We start from the raw sequence: 19,586 nt of genomic DNA, 5'->3' as shown, positions 1-19,586 counted from the left end.
GCTTTGGATGGGATGGTGAACATGGGAACTGCAAGACAGGGCGTGACGACGTGCGGTAGCGTATTGGATCTGAGCCGTCAAAGGCAAATCGGGGCTCTGAGCCATCTCCAGGATTTGCAGTCTTGAAAAAGGAGTTTGGATTGTACGCGGTGTTTGACCCGTGGTGGGCCCTAATGTCTGCCCACTTTCCCTAATCTGGTGGCACTCGCGTTGCCAGGCGCCTCCCACACCCAGCACCACACCCATCACGGTGGGAGCAGATTCCTTCTCTGAACAGCACTTAACACCTCACGGTGTTTTCCCCCTTTGTTTTTGTAATTCATGAGATTTCCTCCCTAATTGGGTTAAGCATTCTTCTGGCCAAGAACAGTGTTTAGTTTTTTGTTGCAAACGTAAGACTTGGCACTTGGTGCTTGGAAAAGATATTTTGAATGAATCAACATAGAAAAACGCATTTCAGTTCCTCATGCCTGAGTCCAGGTGTTCAGGAAATCCATATGGAAACATCGTAGATTAATACTAAATATGAACGGAGCCCTGAATGTCAGCAGAGACTGCAATTTGGAGTCAGGCCGGCCCACCATGTATATAAGTTATGTGACCTTGGCTGAGTTATTAACGTCTCTGGGCTTCTGAGCTGGTGAAAAGCTTTCCAGCTTTCCTTTAAATGACGATCAAAATTTTCATATTTCTTTAAAGACAGCCTTCATTTTGCTGTGTAGCGTTTTACATTTTTCCAAGCTGCCATACCAGGGGTAAAAATGTGAGTAGATTTGGGTACTTAAGTGGCCCTCAAAAACAACGCTAGAACAACAGCAATTTCAGAAGGGATATAATCATCCAAAGTGGTTGGCACTGGAGGGGAAAAATAGGGACACTTAATTTTTCAACATGACACTAAGTGTCCATCAAAACACGTACAAATCTCCTAGAGGGACAGACCATTCGGTGCTATGGCCATTTGAGTCACCAAATTTGAATGTGATAGTATCTGAAATGAACTCAGAGTGGTTGTCATGAAGATCTACAGTAATAAAGATCCATTGAAACAGCTCCCTGTATACGTCTAGAGACAGTCTATACCGAATGTAGGAAATGGAGTTGCATTATTCCAGGGATACTGCCTCCCATAATAAAATGTAATAACGGACATGGAAAGTGTAAAATGCTTGCCTTTGAAACATACATAACTTTCGGACTTAGAGGCTTTCATTTCTTATCACGTAGGATAGAAACCTTTTAAAGCCCATCGTATTTGAAAGCCCATTTATATTCATAGTAGTCAGTACTTAAAAAAATTTTTTTTAAAGGAACTAATTTTTTTTGTTTTTGTTTTGCGGTACGCGGGCCTCTCAATGTTGTGGCCTCTCCCGTTGCGGAGCACAGGCTCTGGACGCGCAGGCTTAGCGGCCATGGCTCACGGGCCCAGCCGCTCCGCGGCATGTGGGATCTTCCCGGACCGGGGCACGAACCCGTGTCCCCTACATCGGCAGGCGGACTCTCAACCACTGCGCCACCAGGGAAGCCCCTAATTTTTTTTTTTTTAATTTATTTTTTGCTTCATTGGGTCTTCGTTGCTTCGCGCAGTCTTTCTTTAGTTGAGGCGAGCGGGGGCTACTCTTCATTGCCGTGCTCAGACTTCTCATTGCTGTGGCTTCTCGTGTTGCAGAGCACGGACTCTAGGTGCGTGGACTTCAGTAGTTGTGGCACGTGGGCTCAGTAGTTGTGGCTTGCGGGCTCTAGAGCTCAGGCGCAGTAGTTGTGGCGCATGGGCTTAGTTGCTCCGAGGCATGTGGGATCTTCCTGGACCAGGGCTCAAACCCTTGTCCCCTGCATTGGCAGGCGGATTCTTAACCACTGGGCCACCAGGGAAGCCCGGTACTTTAAACTTCTTAATAGGTACTTTCATTTCTAAAGAGAAGGGTTTGTATATGAAGACCATCATGTTCTTTGTCAATATAGTTTCCATAGAGATTTAAAGAGACAAATCAGGAGGATCTTTCCTATTTCTGGTTAATTGCCTTGGAGTTTGCTCAGTTTTTCTCTTGCCTCTGTATGTGCGATTATGAGATGAAACATTGATATATAAGAAAAGCAGGATTAATCTTAGCTTTGTATATAATATATGCAAAAATTGCATTGTTTAATGACCTTGGTCAGGGACAGTGAGACAGATTCCTTCCAATACCTTAATGAATGCCTGATACTCAATTAAGTTCCTCTTTCAATTCACTGAAGTGCAGCTGGTAACACTGCAGCGCCTCCAGGCTTCTCCCAGGGATGCCCCAGGCGGGGCCAGAGCCTTATCTTCTGAGACGTTTCAGAACTCTAAGTTCTGTATTTTGTCAGTGGCTCAGCTCTCAGAAGATTTCCCAAGTGTTTGAGGAAATGCTGTTTTAAAATATCTTACGCTTTAGGCGATGGTATAATCGAAATTTTGGTGGCTCAGCATTGCCTAGAGGAAGAACGCTAAACCCACAGGGCCCTTCAGTCTGAGGTCGCCCATCGTCCCGCTCTTGTCGAAGCATCGCCCCACATTGTCTGTCCCTGATTCAAGTGACTCCACAGCACGGTCTCGCTTCCAGGTTCCTGAGCGTCTGTTTTCTCTGCTTGGAAAACCATTCTTCCTTTGCCCTTTGGGAATCCTCTGTGACCCAGCTCCAGGGTCCTCTTCTCCACAGCCTAGCTACTCATCTTGCTCTGTCCCCCAGAGCTTTGGACATACCTCCATCATAGCACCTGGATGTTGCATTTTAACTATTTATAATTATCTCACCTTCACACTTCGGAGGCAGAAACTGCATCTCAGTCATGCCTCAGTCCCTGTCGAGCAACTTATACAGAGTTGGCGTGTAGTAGGTGATTGATAAACGTTTCTTTAATTCATTACAGTTTCATATGGGTTTTTCTCAAGGTTTTACAAATTTAACTTTAACAGTCCATCCTCTCTCCTCATCTTGCAAAGTACACAAAGCACCTGCTAGGTCTCTGTCGCTATTCAAAGGCTTTACAGGTGTTATACCATTTAATTCTCAAAGTGCCATATTACGTGAAGTACTATGATTTTTCTAATACAGTTTTATAATTATAAGTTCATTTGCATATGTCTTTTAAATAGCATCTCAAAATATTTTACTCCACTACCAACTAAGTTGAGGTTTCACCAAATTATTCTCTGGTATGTGTATATACTGCAGTATGTAGAGTAATTATCAACCAGAGAAATTTCCTGTAACCAAGACTATTATGCCTTAGGTCACTCTGCCTCACTGATACATTCTTTAACTTGTGTGAAAATACTTTCAATTTTCAAATTAAAAATAGTGATCTAGTTAATTCCTTTATTCATTTGCAGACATTTGTTGAAGACCTACTGTGTATCAGACACTAGGATACAAAAACGAATAACAGTGGTTCTTATCTTCCTGAACTTTGTACTTTAGGACTGGGAATAGCTTCTGCGTTCGGAATAGATTTAGGAGAAGGTAACAGGTCTTTGCTCAGAAGTTTGCCCCAGTGTGAGAGATGTGCTTTCTGTTGCCGGCATGGTCAGATCCAAACGTAAATTTGAAGGAAGAGCTCTATACTGTTGCATAGATTCTTCAATGTTCACTCCGTCTTTATTAGCTTATTTAAAATCATTTCGTAGATGCATAGCCACGCTCATTTTCAAGACCACAGTAGAAATGTTAGCATAAAAAGTAAGAGCTCTGGAAATGGTTTGTTAGCTTATAAATTTGCTCTTACTACGGGTTTAGTCCTAGAATTTGTATCTAATTAACCCTAGAAATGACATATGATCAGCTCAACCCAGGGAAGCTTTTGGGGAAGCTGGCTCAGTATAGCGGTGCTATAAACTACTGAGGCTAGTTTTCAAAGTAGAATGATAATTTTATAATATGTATAATATTATATAATCACAGTAGTAAGTATATGCACACTGGAAGGAAAAATTCTATATTTCTGAAAATTAGGGGCAAAACTTAAAATGTCTACAGTGTATGACAACTTTAAAAAGGTTATACTGTGAATAAGTGATTCAAAACAAAACACGTGATTGTGTTTCTCATGTCCTTCTTGAGTCTAAAATCTTAACACCCTAAGGAAGGATTTCAGAACCAACAAGGCATGTACAGTGATAATATGCTCTTTGAGTTTTACGGTTGACACTTTTCCTCCCATTTGCCAAATTGCTGTGTTCAGAAGGATGCCAATTTATTCTAAATTGATTTACTCTTAGATCTTCTTCTGTCCTCCTGGCTTCTCACAGTTGGTGCTTCAAGATAAAGGGAAATTTTGAAAATAGATAAATAGAGTTATTTCGTCAACTCAGGTCTCTTCGTATAAAGTCATGTGTGTACCTGCTTGGGGTCGGGGGGATGATGTCAAACACTGACCTGCCCTTAGGGTTTAGCTGTTCGGACCTGCTCAGGATGAGGATATTTCAAACTTTTCTCCTGACGTTATAGAACCTTAGTAGATGGGACTGGGGAGTGATTTGGTTTAGTCATGTTCTGTGGGGCGATAAAGTCACTTCCGTGGTAACACATTTCCTCCTCTTAAGAGGGAAGTAAATTATTTGAAACATGGTCTTCCATGTCTGTCTCCTCCTAGCTTGTGGATTCTTTGAGGGTACGGACAGCGTGTGTTTCTCTCTCCATCTCTGACATCTAACATAGAGCAGCCCATGAAATCGACACGCAGTACATTTTATTGATTGAATTAATGAAATGGAATAACATGGCACCAGTGCATTGGGCCATCTGTTTTTCCTTCTGAATACTTCCTCATTTCAGCTAGTGGTAACTCCATCCTTGTAGCCGTGCAAACAAAACAAACAAGCAAACAAACAAAAAATCAGGACCAGCGCCATCAGCAAAGCCCTGGAGTCATCGTTGGACCTCACTGCTTCTCTTACCCACATCCCATCTCTCAGCAAATCTAACTGGTTCCACTTCCATCCCGGCATTCCACCCCTCCGTCTCTCCTGCTACCAAAGTTCCTTGTCCTCCTTTGCTGGGATTATTAAAATCCCTTCCTAACTGATCTCTTCTGTCCTTGTATCCTTTGTTGTGGACAGGTCTGTCCACAACATGGCAGCCTGTGTCATCATTTAAAATCTTGAGTCAGATCATGCCATTCTCGTATGCAAATCATGCCCGTGGCTTCACCATGTTCAGAATGAAAGCCAGCATTTCAACAGGACTCCGTGAACCTGGGCCATCTCACCTCTAGAACCTCACCCCTACCTTGTTTCCCTCATTCCCTCTGCTGTAGCCACACTGCCTAGTTGTTAAATTCAATGGACAATTTCAGTCTTTATCTGACGCCAACGGGAATAACCATTGAACATTACCACCTTAAAATTAACAAAAAGTATGAGATCAAGGAGGAAGTATTTCCAAATAAGATCCATTGTTTTCCTCTGAGAAACAGCCCCTGGAAAGAAAATGTGCGAGTGTGGTAATCTCCTGCCCTTCATCTCTGGGTTATGATCACTAGTCAGATGTTTGTCAGGCATCTGAATAGAGTCTGCTATTCTTTCGGGGTCTTTTTCTCCTTCTCGGAAATGAACAGCTGGAGGTTATGATTTATGAAGCCCATTTCTCTCTCCTGCTCTGAAAAGTCAGGCGTGTGACTCTCATCAGACTTCTGATGCAGGCAGGATCAAGTTTGGGCAAGTTGCCTGTAGTTTTTACAAGAAAGACAGGTTCCATGGGCCCTTGTAGTTGGAGAAGGCTCTCAGAATTCCCCTTTTCACCTGGATATGACCTGAATACCCAGATGACCTCCAGGGCCGGGCAGTAGCACAGCATTTAAAACCAGACTCCAGGCTCTGGGTAGATGCCTGGGTAGATGGCCCACTTCTACCACTGGCCTGTGTTACTCAACAATCTGTGCCTCAGTTTCCTAATCTGTAAAATGGAGATTATAGTAGTAGATATTATTTGTGTTAAAAAAAGATAATCCATGTAAAGCATTTAGAAAAGACCTTGGTGTCTAATAAGCACTCAGTGAACTTTAGCTGGTATTAGTATTAGAATTAAAATCAGAATTAGAGGTAAGATGAAAGCAGCATCAGTAATAGTATTAACGTTATTACAGGGCTGGCTTTAAGTCTAACAGTGAAACCCCATGTCTAATTATTAGGAGGGAGGTGAGGAAAGGAGATCCTATTAATGACAGTAAAGATGGGTAAGGCCAGAGCAGGTGACAGCTGTTTATGTAAAGAGTACACCTAGAGGTAGCTCAGGATATACCTGCTTTTTAAGTTACAAATAGATGTTCCACAGACATCACCTGTCTTCATGATCAAGAAGTTCCAATTACTTTGAAATACAGAATCTCCAATATAAACTTTCCAATGTCTCTTGAGTGCTATTCATGATCTACTCTGGTGAGTTACTTACCAACTGACATTTAGAATAGAAAATATAGTTAGTTTTAAAGGCTGATGAAAAACCATTTCTACCTCGTCTCTAAAGGAGCTGAGGTTATGGGTAACCCTTTTAAAAATTATCTTTTCGTAAATTATACTAAGTTGTTAGTCTTCTGTTATGTAAGGCTAGTGCTCTTCATGCAAATATGAATGCAAATTTTCCACTAAAGGTGTGGAAAAGTCTACAAAACAAGGGACTGTACTTACTAATTGGATGATCTGCCTGGTCCCTTGCAGAGCTGTTACTGTCTCTGTGACTCTAGGTGTAGAGCAATTACACAGCCACATCTTCAAGCTACTCCTGAATCGCTGTTGCTGGAGGGTCCCACAATCATGCTATGCAGAAAAAAATCATGGCTTGGCACAATGGAGGCTGGCGGTTGGTTTTCAACACATTCTAAGTAGACAGCAACTTACTTTTCCTTCAAAAGGAATTTAAAATGACCCTGACATTGTCATAGTCACAGAACACTGATTTCCCACTGAGATGATGAGGAAAATATGAAAATAAAGAGAAACACTTAATGGAATCGGTATGGAAGAACTAATTTCATGTAAGAAAGAAAAACTCACCTGTTAATCAAGGAACCACAAAAGAATCCTACAAATCTCCTTTCTGTACACTGTTGACTATTTAAACAAAAATACAATCACTTGAAAATTAAAATAACGTTCTCCAAAATAACTGTTTGGTAGCAAGGAAATCACTACAATCATTGGTAATTTAGATAATTAAATGAGAATACTGCACATAAAAACTTATGGGGTATTTCATGTTCATGGATTTAGAGATTTAATATTGTTAAGATGTCCATACTACCCAAAGCCATCTACACGTTCAGTGCAATTGCTCTCAAAATTCCAGTGACATTTTTCACAGATATAGAACAAACAATCCTAAAATTTGTATGGAACCATAAAAGACCTCGAATAGCCAAAGCAATCTTGAGAAAGAAGAACAAATCTGGTGGCATCATGCCCCCTGATTTCTAACTATATTACAAAGATATAGTAATCAGAACAGTATAGTATTGGCATAAAAACACACATGTCAATGGAACATGACAGCCCAGAAATAAACCCATGCATATATGGTCAATTAATTTACAACAAAGCAGTCAAGGATATATAATGGGTGAATGAGAGCTTCTTCCATAAATGGTGTTGGGAAAACTGGACATTAAAACATAATACCAAGAGAACTAAAAGATATAAAAAGAGCCAAATGGGAATTCAAGAGCTGAAAAAAACAGCAACTGAAATGAAAATTTAACTGGATGTGATAAACACCAGATTAGATGAAAAACTCATAAAGTAGAAGACACAGAAATAGAAATTATCCAAACAGAGACAAAGAAAAGAGACAGAAAAAAAACAAAACCCACCCAAACCTAGAGACTCAGTAACCTGTGGGACAATGTAAAGCAATGTAACATGTCTGTAATTGGAGATCCAAAAAAGCAGGGGCAGAAAAAAGTTTGAGGAAATAATGGCCAAGATGTATTCCAAATCTGAAAACTACTATAAATCTGCAGATCCAAGAAGCTTAAGAAACACTTAAGCTATATAAACTAAAAGCTTAACCAAGAATGATTTGTTGACCCTCTTGAAATAAAATTCTAGAAATAAAATTGCCATCTGGTTATCTCCTTTACTAAAGTGGCAATTTGGATATTATTTTTAAAATCATGAGAATAGGAGAATAGAATAAATGTGCTTATGTGAAGTACTGATTTCTTTTTTTGCTTGAGAATTTTAAAATGCTCTAAATCTGAAATAAAATTGAATTCTTTCTTTTTTTTTTTTTTTTGGCTGTGTTCGGTCTCCTTTGCTGCATGCAGGCTTTCTCTAGTTGTGGCGAGTGGGGGCTACTCTTTGTTGCGGTACACGGACTTCTCATTGCAGTGTCTCCTCTTGTTGTGGAGCACGGGCTCTAGGCACGCAGGCTTCGGTAGTTGTGACATGGACTTAGTTGCTCCGTGGCATGTGGGATCTTCCTGGACCAGGGATCGAACCTGTGTCCCCCACATTGGCAGGCAGATTCTTATCCACTGTGCCACCAGGGAAGCCCCAAGTTGTAGGAGTTTTAAAAATACATTTTGGAGATTAACCCCTTATCAGATATATGGTTTGCAAATATGTTCCCCCATTCCATAGGTTACCTTTTCACTCTGGTGGTTGTTTCTTTGTTTTTTCTCTGCAGAAGCTTTTTAGTTTGATGTACTCCCACTTGTCTGTTTTTCTTTTGTTGCCTGTGCTTTTGGTGTCATAGCAAGAAGTCATTGCTAGATCAATGTTATGAAGCTTTCTCTCTGTGTTTTCTTCTAGGAGTTTTATACTTTCAAGTCTTAAATCCATTTTGAGTTCGTTTGTGTATGGTGTACGGAAAGTGTCCAGTTTCTTTTTTTTTTTTTTTTTGCACTTGGGTATCCTGTTTTTCCAACACTATTTGTTGGAGAAACCATCCTTTCCCCATTGTGTAGTCTTGACACACTTGTTGAAGATCATTTAACCATATACACTGGATTTATTTTTGTGTTCCCTATTCTGTTCCATTGGTCTATATGTCTGTTTTAATGCCAGTACTGTACTGTTTTGAATACTGTAGCTCTGTAATATATTTTGAAAACAGGAAGTGTGAGGCCTCCAGGTTTGTTCTTTCTAGATGTTGTTTTTGCCTATTCAGAGTCCTCTGTGGTTCCATATGAATTGTAGAATTGTTTTTTCTATTTCTGTAAACAAATTCCATTGTGATATTGATAAGAAAATCTGTAGATCACCTTAAGTAGTAATTTTAACAATATAAAGTATTTCAGTTCATGAACACAGGATGTCTTTCATTTATATGTCTCTTCCTTAATTTCTTTCAGTAATGTTTTATAGGTTTCAGTGTGCAAGTCATTCACCTTCGTTAAGTTTATTCCTAAGTATTTTATTCTTTTTCATGTTATTGTAAATGGGACTGCTTTCTTAATTTTCTTGTCAGATTATTTGTTGTTTGTCTATAGGGTTGCAATTGATTTCTGCATGTTGATTTTGTATTCTGCAACTTTACTGAATTGTTTATTAATTCTAACCATTTTTTGCTAGAGTCTTTAGGGTTTTCTACATATAAGATTATGCCATCTGTAAACAGACATTATTTTACTTTTTGTTCAATTTGAATGTCTTTTATTTCTTTTTCTTGCATAATTCCTCCAGCTAGGACTTCCAGTACTATGTTAAATAAAAGTAGAGAGAGTGGGCACACTTTTCTTCTTACTAATCTTAGAGGAAAAGCTTTGTTTTTCCACCATTGAGTATGATGTTAGCTGTGCACTTGTCATATATGGTCTTTATTATGTTAAGGTAGTTTCCTTCTATTCCTAGTTTGTTGAGTGTTTTTATCATGAAAGGGTGTTGATTTTTGTCAAATACATTTCTGCATCTATTGGGGTGGTCATGAGAGTTTTATCCTTTGTTCTGTTAATGTGGTATATCACATTGATTGATTTTTGTGTGTTGAACATCCTTGCATCCTAGGAATAATTCCCATTTGTATGATTCTTTTAATGTGTTGTTTAATTTGGTTTGCTAATACCAATACTTTGTTGAGAATTTTTTGCATCTATACTTATCTATTATACCTATAGTTTTTTCCCTTTTCATGTCCTTTTCTATCTGTGGTATCAGGGTGATTTTGGCTTCATAAAATTTGGAAGTGTTCCCTGCACTTCAGTTTTTTGGAGGAATTTGGTGTTAATTCTTCCTCAGATGATTTGGTAGAATTCATCAGTGAAGCCATCTGGCTCACGGCTTTTCTTTGTTCAGAGACTTTTGATTATTGATTCAATCTCCTTACTAGTTATAGGTCTGTATACATTTTCTGTTTCTTTATGATTCAGTCTCAGTAGGTTGTAGCTCTAGAAATTTGTCCATTTCTTCTAGGTTATCCAATTTGTTGGATAATTTCTGTATAATTTTTCAAAGTAGTCTCATACGCTTTTAATTTCTGTGGCATTGGTTGTAATGTCTCCTCTTTCATTTCTGATTTTTTAGAGTCTTCTTTTTTCTGATTTAATCTAGTTAAAGGTTTGTCAATTTTGTTGATCTCTGCAGAAAGAATTTGATTTTTTCTATTGTTTTCTATTCTCTATTTCATTGATTTCTGCTCTAATCTTACTTCCTTCTTTCTCTTAACGTTGGCCTTAGTTTGTGCTTCTTAGTTCCTTGAGGTTTAGTTAGTTTATTTTAGATCTTCTTTTTTACTGTATGACTTATTTTTATAAATTTCCCTGTTAATACTGCTTTCGCTGCATTCCATAGTTTTAGTATGTTATAGTTTTGTTTTCATTTGTCTCAAGATATTTTCTAATTTATCTTTTTATTAATTTTTTGACCCGTTTTTTGTTCAAAAGATTGTTATTTAGTTTCCACTTATTTGCGAATTTTACATTTTTCTTTCAGCCATTAATTTCTAGTTTCATTCCATTGGGGTCAGAAAAGATATTCGACATGATTTCAATGTTCTTAAATTTGTTAGACTTGATTTGTGGCCTAATATTTGGTCTAGATTGAAGAATGTTCCATCCATGTGCACTTGAGAAGAATGTGTACTTTGCTGCTGTTGGGTGGAATGTTCTGCATATGTCCATTAGGTTCATTTGGTTATAATGTTGTTTAAGTCCACTGTTTCCATATTGATACTCTGGATAGTCTATCCATTATTGAAAGTGGGTTATTTAAATTTTCTACTATTATTGTCTTACTCTCTTTCACCCTTCATTTTTATTTATGTGTGTCCTGATTTTGGATGCATGTATTCATAATTGTTTTATCTTTCAGGTGTATTGACCCATTTATCACCACATATTGTCCTTCTTTGTCTCTAGTGACAGTTTTTTTTGTTTGTTTGTTAATTTTAATTTTTTGGCTGCATCAGGTTTTAGTTGCAGCACATGGGATCTTCATTGCGGCACAAGGGCTTCTCTGTAGTTGTGGAGTGTGGGCTCCAGGGCACATTGGCTCTCTAGTTGAGGCACGTGGGCTCAGTGGTTGTGGCACACGGGCTTAGTTGCCCTACGGCATGTGCGATCTTAGTTCCCAGACCAGGAATTGAACCCACCTCCCCTGCACTGGAAGGTGGATTCTTTACCACTGGACCACCTTTTCTTTTGATTACCATTTGTATGAAATGTCTTTTTCTATCCTTTCACTTTTAACCTATGTATGTCCTTAAATCTAAACTGAGTCTTTTGTAAACAGCTTATAGTTGGATCTTGTTTTTTTAATCCATGTAGCCACTCTTTTGATTTGGAAGTTTAATCCATTTACATTTGAAGTAATTATTGATAAGGAAGGACTTACTATTACCGTTCTGTTAATTGTTTCCTGTCTGTCTTACAGCTTTCTTGTCCATCTTTTCCTCTTTTCTTGCCTTCCTTCATGATTCTTTGATGTTTTTTGTAGTGCCATGCTTTGATTTCTTTTTTATTTTCTTTTTTGTATCTTCTATAGATATTTTTTTTGTGATCACAATGGGACTTATTGTAAAACATCTTATAATAATCTATTTTAAGCTGATGACAACTTAACATCAATCATATACATATACTCTCCACTTTTACTTCTCCCTCTCTCCATACTTTGTTATTGATGTCACAGATTACATCTTTTTGTATTGTGAATTCATTAGAATATTTTTATAGTTAGAGTTTTTTTATACTTTTATCTTCTATATCAGAATTAAAAAAGATTTATGCACCACAGTTACAGTGTTCCAGTATTTCATATTTGTCTATATAGTTACCTCTACCAGTGAGTTTTATACTCTCATGTGCTTTTATGTTGCTGTTTAACATCCTTACATTTCAACTTGAAGGACCTGCCCCTTAGCATTTCGTGTAAGGCAGGTCTATTGGTGAAGAACTCCTCAGCACTTTTTTTTTTTCCCCTGTGGTACACGCGCCTCTCACTGTTGTGGCCTCTCCCGTTGCGGACCACAGGCTCCGGACGCGCAGGCCCAGCGGCCATGGCTCACGGGCCCAGCCGCTCCGCGGCATGTGGGATCTTCCCGGACCGGGGCACAAACCCGTGTCCCCTGCAACGGCAGGTGGACTCTCAACCACTGCGCCACCAGGGAAGCCCTCCTCAGCATTTTTTATCTGGGGAAGTCTTTAATTCTCCTTCATTTTGAAGGATATTATTGTATTTCTCAGCTCCAGAATTTCTGTTTGGTTCTTTTTTTAAAAAAAATATTTTCTGTCTCTTTGTTGATATTCTTGATTTATTCATGCCTCATTTTCTTGAGCTAACAGAGTATCGTTATGATAATTACTTTGATTTCTTCGTTAGGTAATTTATATACCTCTGTTTCTTTAGGGTCGGTTTCTGGAGTTTTATTTTGTCCTTTTTGGGGCTGTGTGTTCCTGTTTTTCTCATGTGTCTTAAAAATTCGTGTTGGAACCTGCACATTTGAAAAACCAGCCAGTCTCTCCCAGTCCTGTAAATTGGCTTCATGCAGGTGAAGACACTCACCAAACAGCCCAACTACAGGTTTCAGGTGTATCTCAAGCATTTTTGGGGAGGATGTAACTTCTCTTGGCCCGTGCATGCATTTTCTCAAGTAGAGGGGCGTGGCCAGTTTCTTTTTCAGGAGTCTGTCGTCTCTTGCTGCATCTGGTGTCTATGTGTGATGCTCTAAGTTCTCTGGTTCTACAGCAGTAATCAGCTAACTCTCTCCTGTTCTCAGTGGCCACCAGGCATCTAAAGTATACCGCTTCCCATCAGTGTCCCAAGGCAGGCAAGACAGAATCCAGTCCCCAGGCTGCCATGAGAAAAGCTGGAACACTGGGCACGTGTTCCAGTTCCTCCCTCCCCTCTGAGGGAGCAGCCTTGAGCTGTACATCCTCTCCCACTCACGCGAGCTGCGCCAGCAAGACGCTCTCATTTCTCTGTGCTTTCAGTGGCTCACAGGCCTCCAAACCGTGCTGGCTCCGTCAGCGCTCCAAAGAGGTGAGACACAAGCTCTGCCCTGGGGAAGCCCTCTGAGGACCCAGGACGCTGAGTGCTTGCACGTGCTGAGGGAGAAGCACGGAGCACGGTTGTTTTCTCCCGGGGCTGCGCTATGCCAGTGGGGGCGGGGCCGAAGCAGGTAAAGTAAAATTGATCTTCTAACCCATTTCAGTGCAGCCCTCTTAGCTTTCTGCTCCCCCAGGATACTGCAACTTCTTACGTGGATTTTGGGGTTATCTGAATGCGAATTTCTTTGTCCGCCTATCACTGTTAAATCCATTTTTCTGTGGGGAAGTAGGGCTGGGACTTCTATCCTCCATGCCGCTGACCCCACTCCCTAAGTTATTTTATTGCTAGGGAATTCTTCTGTTAGTTTCACATGTATGTGTAGAGTAGACATCCACTGTTTGAACTGCCCCGAATCAGGCTTCTGTGAAAATCACCATCCCCCTCTCCACCCATCTTTTTATCACAGAAGTTTCCTTTTTTTTTTTACACGATCACTATTAATGAAGCCATGTGAAGTTCTTCACCCAAACTGCATCCATGAGCGTATTTCCTGGTAATTTTCAGACTTGGGACCAGAGAGTGTGAGGGAAATGTCTACCGGGTGATTGAGGTCATAAGACATACAACTTTGGGGTTCTCAGAGCTCCTGTTTTCACCATGTAGAGAAAACCGTGCTGCAGTAAGAACAGCATGAGGTCAGCACGCTGGGGGAAGCAGACAGGAGAGACACAGCCATGGTGGTGGTGCTCTGTGCCCTTGGCCTCTTTTTCTGTGTCCTGCATGCATTCCTGCTCTTGGTGTCCATGAAAACTTTCTTAGTTAAATAAAAAAAGGTTCTGAAGAACCTAGGGGCAGGACAGGAATAAAGATGCAGATGTAGAGAATGGACTTGAGGACACGGGGAGGGGGAGGGGTAAGCTGGGACGAAGTGAGAGAGTGGCATGGACATATACACACTACCAAATGTAAAACAGATAGCTAGTGGGAAGCAGCCACATGGCACAGGGAGATCAGCTCGGTGCTTTGTGACCACCTAGAGGGGTGGGATAGGGAGGATGGGAGGGAGACGCAAGAGGGAGGAGATATGGGGATATATGTATATGTATAGCTGATTCACCTTGTTATACAGCAGAAACTAACACACCACTGTAAAGCAATTATACTCCAGTAAAGATGTTTAAAAAAAATTAGTGAAAGCAGGGCTTTTATTTGCAACCCAAACAGCCTTAATTAATGCAGGATTCAAGGCTCCTAGAAAAAATATCCCATATACCAAGATTAATTTCAACCTCATGATTTTAAGTGTTATGTCACATTGCTATGGGATCTCAATCTACATTGTTTATTTTCTTCTCTTTTTTTACTCAGTAGGTACAGTCAAATAAACTATTTAACTTTTTGTTTGCTTTTTGCATCTGCCTTAATAGAGTAGACACTGAACTGTTCTATAGCAGGCTATCAAAAGTCGTCTGGGGTTGTGGTGTTAAAATAGATACTTGACAGCGATGCGTGTGCATATACCCACCGAAAAAGCGTACTACGGCATGTGTCTGTAAAGCCACGCCCGTCATGTCCTTCTGTCTTCCTCCCAGCCTGTGCTTTTGCCAAATAAATAGCCGTGCTTATAAAGATTGTGCTTATAATCCTTTCTTTTCCTCCTTAATAATTTTCTCTGTTTCTCTAAGAGGTCACGCTAAGGCTGTTTTTGATGTGTGAGCTGTCCTTCCCAAAGATGCATTAGTCTAACTCTGGCTCTGAAAGTAACTATAATGACTTTTAATCTTTATCATCTTGTCTCCTGGATGGTTGCCAAACGATTCTAGGATATGCTTCAGACAACACATCTATTTCATGGAACAATGCTGTTCATGGTGGCGCTGAGGCAAGGGCTCTTTGGCTGTCTAACTTGCTTACAAGAACGTTAGGCGAGTCTGTTTGGCTCAGGAAGAATGAGGCTCCACGTTTCAGCTTGAGGAGGGACATGCTGTTGTGAGACAGGCAGTTCATTATTCTTTTCTGAGCCGAGTACCGAAAGGATGCTTTCCTTTTGTATTGCCAGATGTTTAATCGTATCATCGCGATAACTTTTTTAGAACACAGTTACACAGGCAGCATCCTCAAGAATAAATAAAATTATAATCTTCACTGAATTTTCAAAAAGTTTATGGAAATTAAACAAAAATACAGAGCAATCTATGTCCAACTTCTTATAATAAGAAACTGCTGCTCTAAACTTGGTGAAATCATAGTCATTTTTAGAGCTTGAAGGGACTTGAGATCACCTGATCATAAGACTACATGGAGATAGTTTAGAAGGAAAATTACAAGCACACAGCAGGGAGACATAGTGTAGCTCAGAATGTCGGGAGGACATTTGGAGAAAGAAACTTTAAGTCCCGCAGGATCAGAGAGGGGACAGCGGGAGTGGATGACTGAGGGCAAAGTGCGTGTCTGGCTGTTTTGAGATGTGTGTGTTCAAGAAACTGAACGATGTCAAGGTCGGTTATCCCCAAGAACCGTGTAACCCTGCGTCAAATTATTTAATTTCTGTAAGCCTCAGGTCCTTCCTTTTATTTATTATTATTTATTATTTTTATTTATTTTTATTTTTTTTACATCTTTATTGGAGTATAATTGCTTTACAAGGGTGTGTTAGTTTCTGCTTTATAACAAACTGAATCAGTTATACATATACATATGTTCCCATATCTCTTCCCTCTTGCGTCTCCCTCCCTCCCACCCTCCCTATCCCACCCCTCCAGGCGGTCACAAAGCACCGAGCTGATCTCTCTGTGCTATGCGGCTGCTTCCCACTAGCTATCTACCTTAGGTTTGGTAGTGTATATATGTCCATGTCTCTCTCTCACTTTGTCACAGCTTACCCTTCCCCCTCCCCATATTCTCAAGTCCATTCTCTAGTAGGTCTGTGTTCCTTTTAAAAATTGAGATAATAATAGTACCTATGTCCTGGAATTGTGAGGATTAATTAGAATGCTATAAATAAAGCTTTTATCACAGTGCCTTGCACATAATGTTTCACTAAAGAGTAGCTTTGATGAGAAAAAATGGAAAGATTTTAAGTAGAGAATGACATGATTAGATTTTTAATATTTTCATTTTTTTAATTGGAGTGTCGTTGATTTACAATGTTGTGTTAGTTTCAGGTTTACAGCAAAGTGATTCAGTATATATACTGAATAATTACACACACACACACACGTAAGTCTTTTTTAGATTTTTCTCCATTATAGGTTATTGCAAGATACTGAATATAGTTCCCTGTGCTATACAGTAGGATCTTGCTGTTTGTCTATTTTATATATAGTAGTGTGTATATCTTATTCTATATCAAAACTCCTGGAAGGAGTTGTCTGCATTTTCTAGCACAATTTCCTCTTCTCCCAATCTCTTTTGAATCTGTGCTAATCAGATTTCAGTCCCCATCACTCCATGAAAACTGTGCGTGATGGGGACATGAACAACCTCTACATTGTTAGATCTAATGATCAGATGTGAATCAGAGGTTATTCCATGTTTTTCATTATGCATATCCAGAATTTCCCAGCCCTTTTCTCAAGGAGACCATATGCTGTGCTTCCCATACTGTCTTAGTCATAAATCCAGTGCCCATGTGGGAGCTCTCACTTGTGTCCTATTGGTCTGTCTGTCTCTGCACCCAATACCGTACTGCTTCACTGCCGTCATTTAGAAATAAATATTGATGTCCATTAGAGCAAGTCATTCCACCCTGTTCTTCTCTTTTGGCTACTCTTGGTCCTTCACATTACCATGTAGATTTTAGAACCAGCTGCCAATTTCACAAAGGAACCTATTGGAGTTTGAGTGATAATTCATTGAATCTGTAAATCAATTTGGGGAGAAGGAACATCTTAACAATATTGCTTCTTCCAACCTATGAACATGGCATGTCCTTTATTCTTTTTTTAAAATAAATTTATTTATTTATGGCTGCATTGAGTCTTTGTTGCTGCACGCACTCTTTCTCTAGTTGCGGTGAGCAGGGGCTACTCTTCGTTGCGGTGCGCAGGCTTCTCATTGCGGTGGCTTCTCTTGTTGTGGAGCACGGGCTCTAGGGTTAGCGGGCTTCAGTAGTTGTGGCACGCGGGCTCAGTAGTTGCGGCTAACAGGCTTTAGAGTGCAGGCTCAGTAGTTGTGGCGCACAGGCTTAGCTGCTCCGCGGCATGTGGGATATTCCTGGAACAGGGCTCGAACCTGTGTCCCCTACATTGGCAGGTGGATTCTTAACCACTGAGCCACCAGGGAAGTCCTCGCGTGTCCTTTATTCTTTTCCTTCATTCTTTATTTCTTTCAGTGTTTTACAGTTTTCTATGTAGAAATTTTGCACATTTCATTAGGTTTGTTTAAAATTATTTTTTTAAATAAAAAATTCCCTTTGTTTTGATATGGAGAAAGAGGTTTAGTCTCATGTATTAGCCTTATATAAAATAACATTACTAAACTCAAATAATAATTTTAATGTTTATTTGTAGATTATTTTTTTATTTTTATGTACCTAATCATGTTACCTACACAAAATGTTGATCACATTCCTGCATTTCTAATCAATGCTCCTGATTTCTTTTTCTTGTTTTACTGCTCTGGCTACGATCTCCAAAACTGTGGTGAATGGAAGGGGAGACTGAGCATCCAAGATTGTTTCCCAGTCTTAAATAGAAGTGTTTAGCATTTCACCATGGTGTGTAACGTTTTTACAGCTATTGTCTTTTAGACTAAAGTAACTTCCTTCTATTTCTAGTTGCTAAGATTTAGAATTATCAGATGATGTTGAATTTTTTTCAAATATTTTTCTGCATAGATTGAGATAAGTCTATGAGTTTTTCCTTTATTTTAATTTATTCTATTTAATTTTCTCCTTTATGAATTACATTGGTTGATTTTTTTCTGATGGTAAGCCAACTTTGTGTGTCTAGAATATGTTCAGCTGGGTCACTCATGTTATCCCTTTATATGTAACTGGATTTGGTTGGCAGGTATTTTGTTTAAGAGTTTTGCATCTATGTTCATACAAGAGATGGGCTGATTTTTTTCTTGGAATGTCCTGTTCAAGTTTTTTAATCAAGGTTATGCAGCTCTCATAAAATGAGCTGGAAGGTGGCTGTTCATTGCCCATTCTCTGAAAGGGTTTGTGTAGAATTAGCACTAACGCCTCCCTAGATGTTGGATAGATTCCGTTACTGATCGATGTGCACTGCTCCGACCTCAGTGTGCTCTCTACCGCAGCATACTTGGAGGCACTGAGATTCCGGTAAAGGGCTCTTATTACAGAAAATGCTCTTGCCTCCACCTCTGCCCCTAGAAAATGAGTCCTTGACTCATTGAATTACCTTGTTGCCTTCCTCTTAAAATAAGCTTATATTGGTATTTATTGGGTGCTGACCATGTGTCAGGTGCTCTCCTAAGAATTTTATCCACATTATCTCACTTAATCCTTTAACAAAACGATGAGAGCCCTGGTTTGCTCATGAGAAGCCTGAGGCACAGAGAGGTGAAATACCTCTTGAGGACCAAGTTGGAGAGAGGAGGATTCTACCCCAGAGCCTGGCTCTGGAACTCACTCCACATCCCCTGGCTTGATGCTCCTTGCTGTGCGTTTGGACCACTGCTCTTTCTACTGTATTGAATTGACTCCTTTGCTCATATATTTCCCGGTTTTCTCCATTTCTAGTAAATGCCCTCACAGTCAAATTTTCCTTGATTAATGCTTTGTCCAAATTCTGTGTTTTGATATATGGTGTTTTATTCTCACTCATTTCTGAATAGTCTTTAATTTTAAGTTTTTCTTTATCCTGAGTCATTTAGAAGAGCGATTTAACATTTCTGAGTGGCAAGTTCTTTTGGGCTAGCCTTTGGTTGTTCACTGTCTGGTTTTGTGACATTGTAATCAGAACTTGGGCTGTGTAATTTCTGCTTTGGGACTTTCTAAAAGAATTTTTTGGTAACCTAACATCTGGCTAATTACTGCAACTGTCCCATGGTGTTTGAAAAGAATGCATAGTTTCAGTTTGTTTGCTACACAATTATGTATATATAAGTATATATATATATCATACCAAGCTGGATGTGTGTGATATTCAGATTCTTTATACCATTATTTTTTTCAGCA

The 19,586-nt window shown here is 39.6% G+C and overlaps 1 protein-coding gene across 16 annotated transcripts in view; it reads left to right on the top strand.

The window, feature by feature from the left end:
* The window catches only part of LOC115866801 (uncharacterized), a 290,768-nt gene that overhangs the window by 23,020 nt on the left and 248,162 nt on the right, over window positions 1-19,586 (top strand). Inside the window, exon 1 of one of the 16 annotated variants that reach the window (XR_009559845.1) lies at window positions 13,310-13,432. The exons of 14 other annotated variants lie outside the window; for them this stretch is intronic. The gene's annotated coding sequence lies outside the window, so the exon portion shown is untranslated. One more of the 16 variants, XR_009559846.2, reaches the window with a different exon arrangement.

This window comes from Globicephala melas, chromosome 18 (genome assembly GCF_963455315.2).
Source record: "Globicephala melas chromosome 18, mGloMel1.2, whole genome shotgun sequence".
Taxonomy (NCBI): domain Eukaryota; kingdom Metazoa; phylum Chordata; class Mammalia; order Artiodactyla; family Delphinidae; genus Globicephala; species Globicephala melas.
The sequence above is the reverse complement of the archived record's forward strand: the minus strand, read 5'-3'. Positions and strand labels throughout refer to the sequence as shown.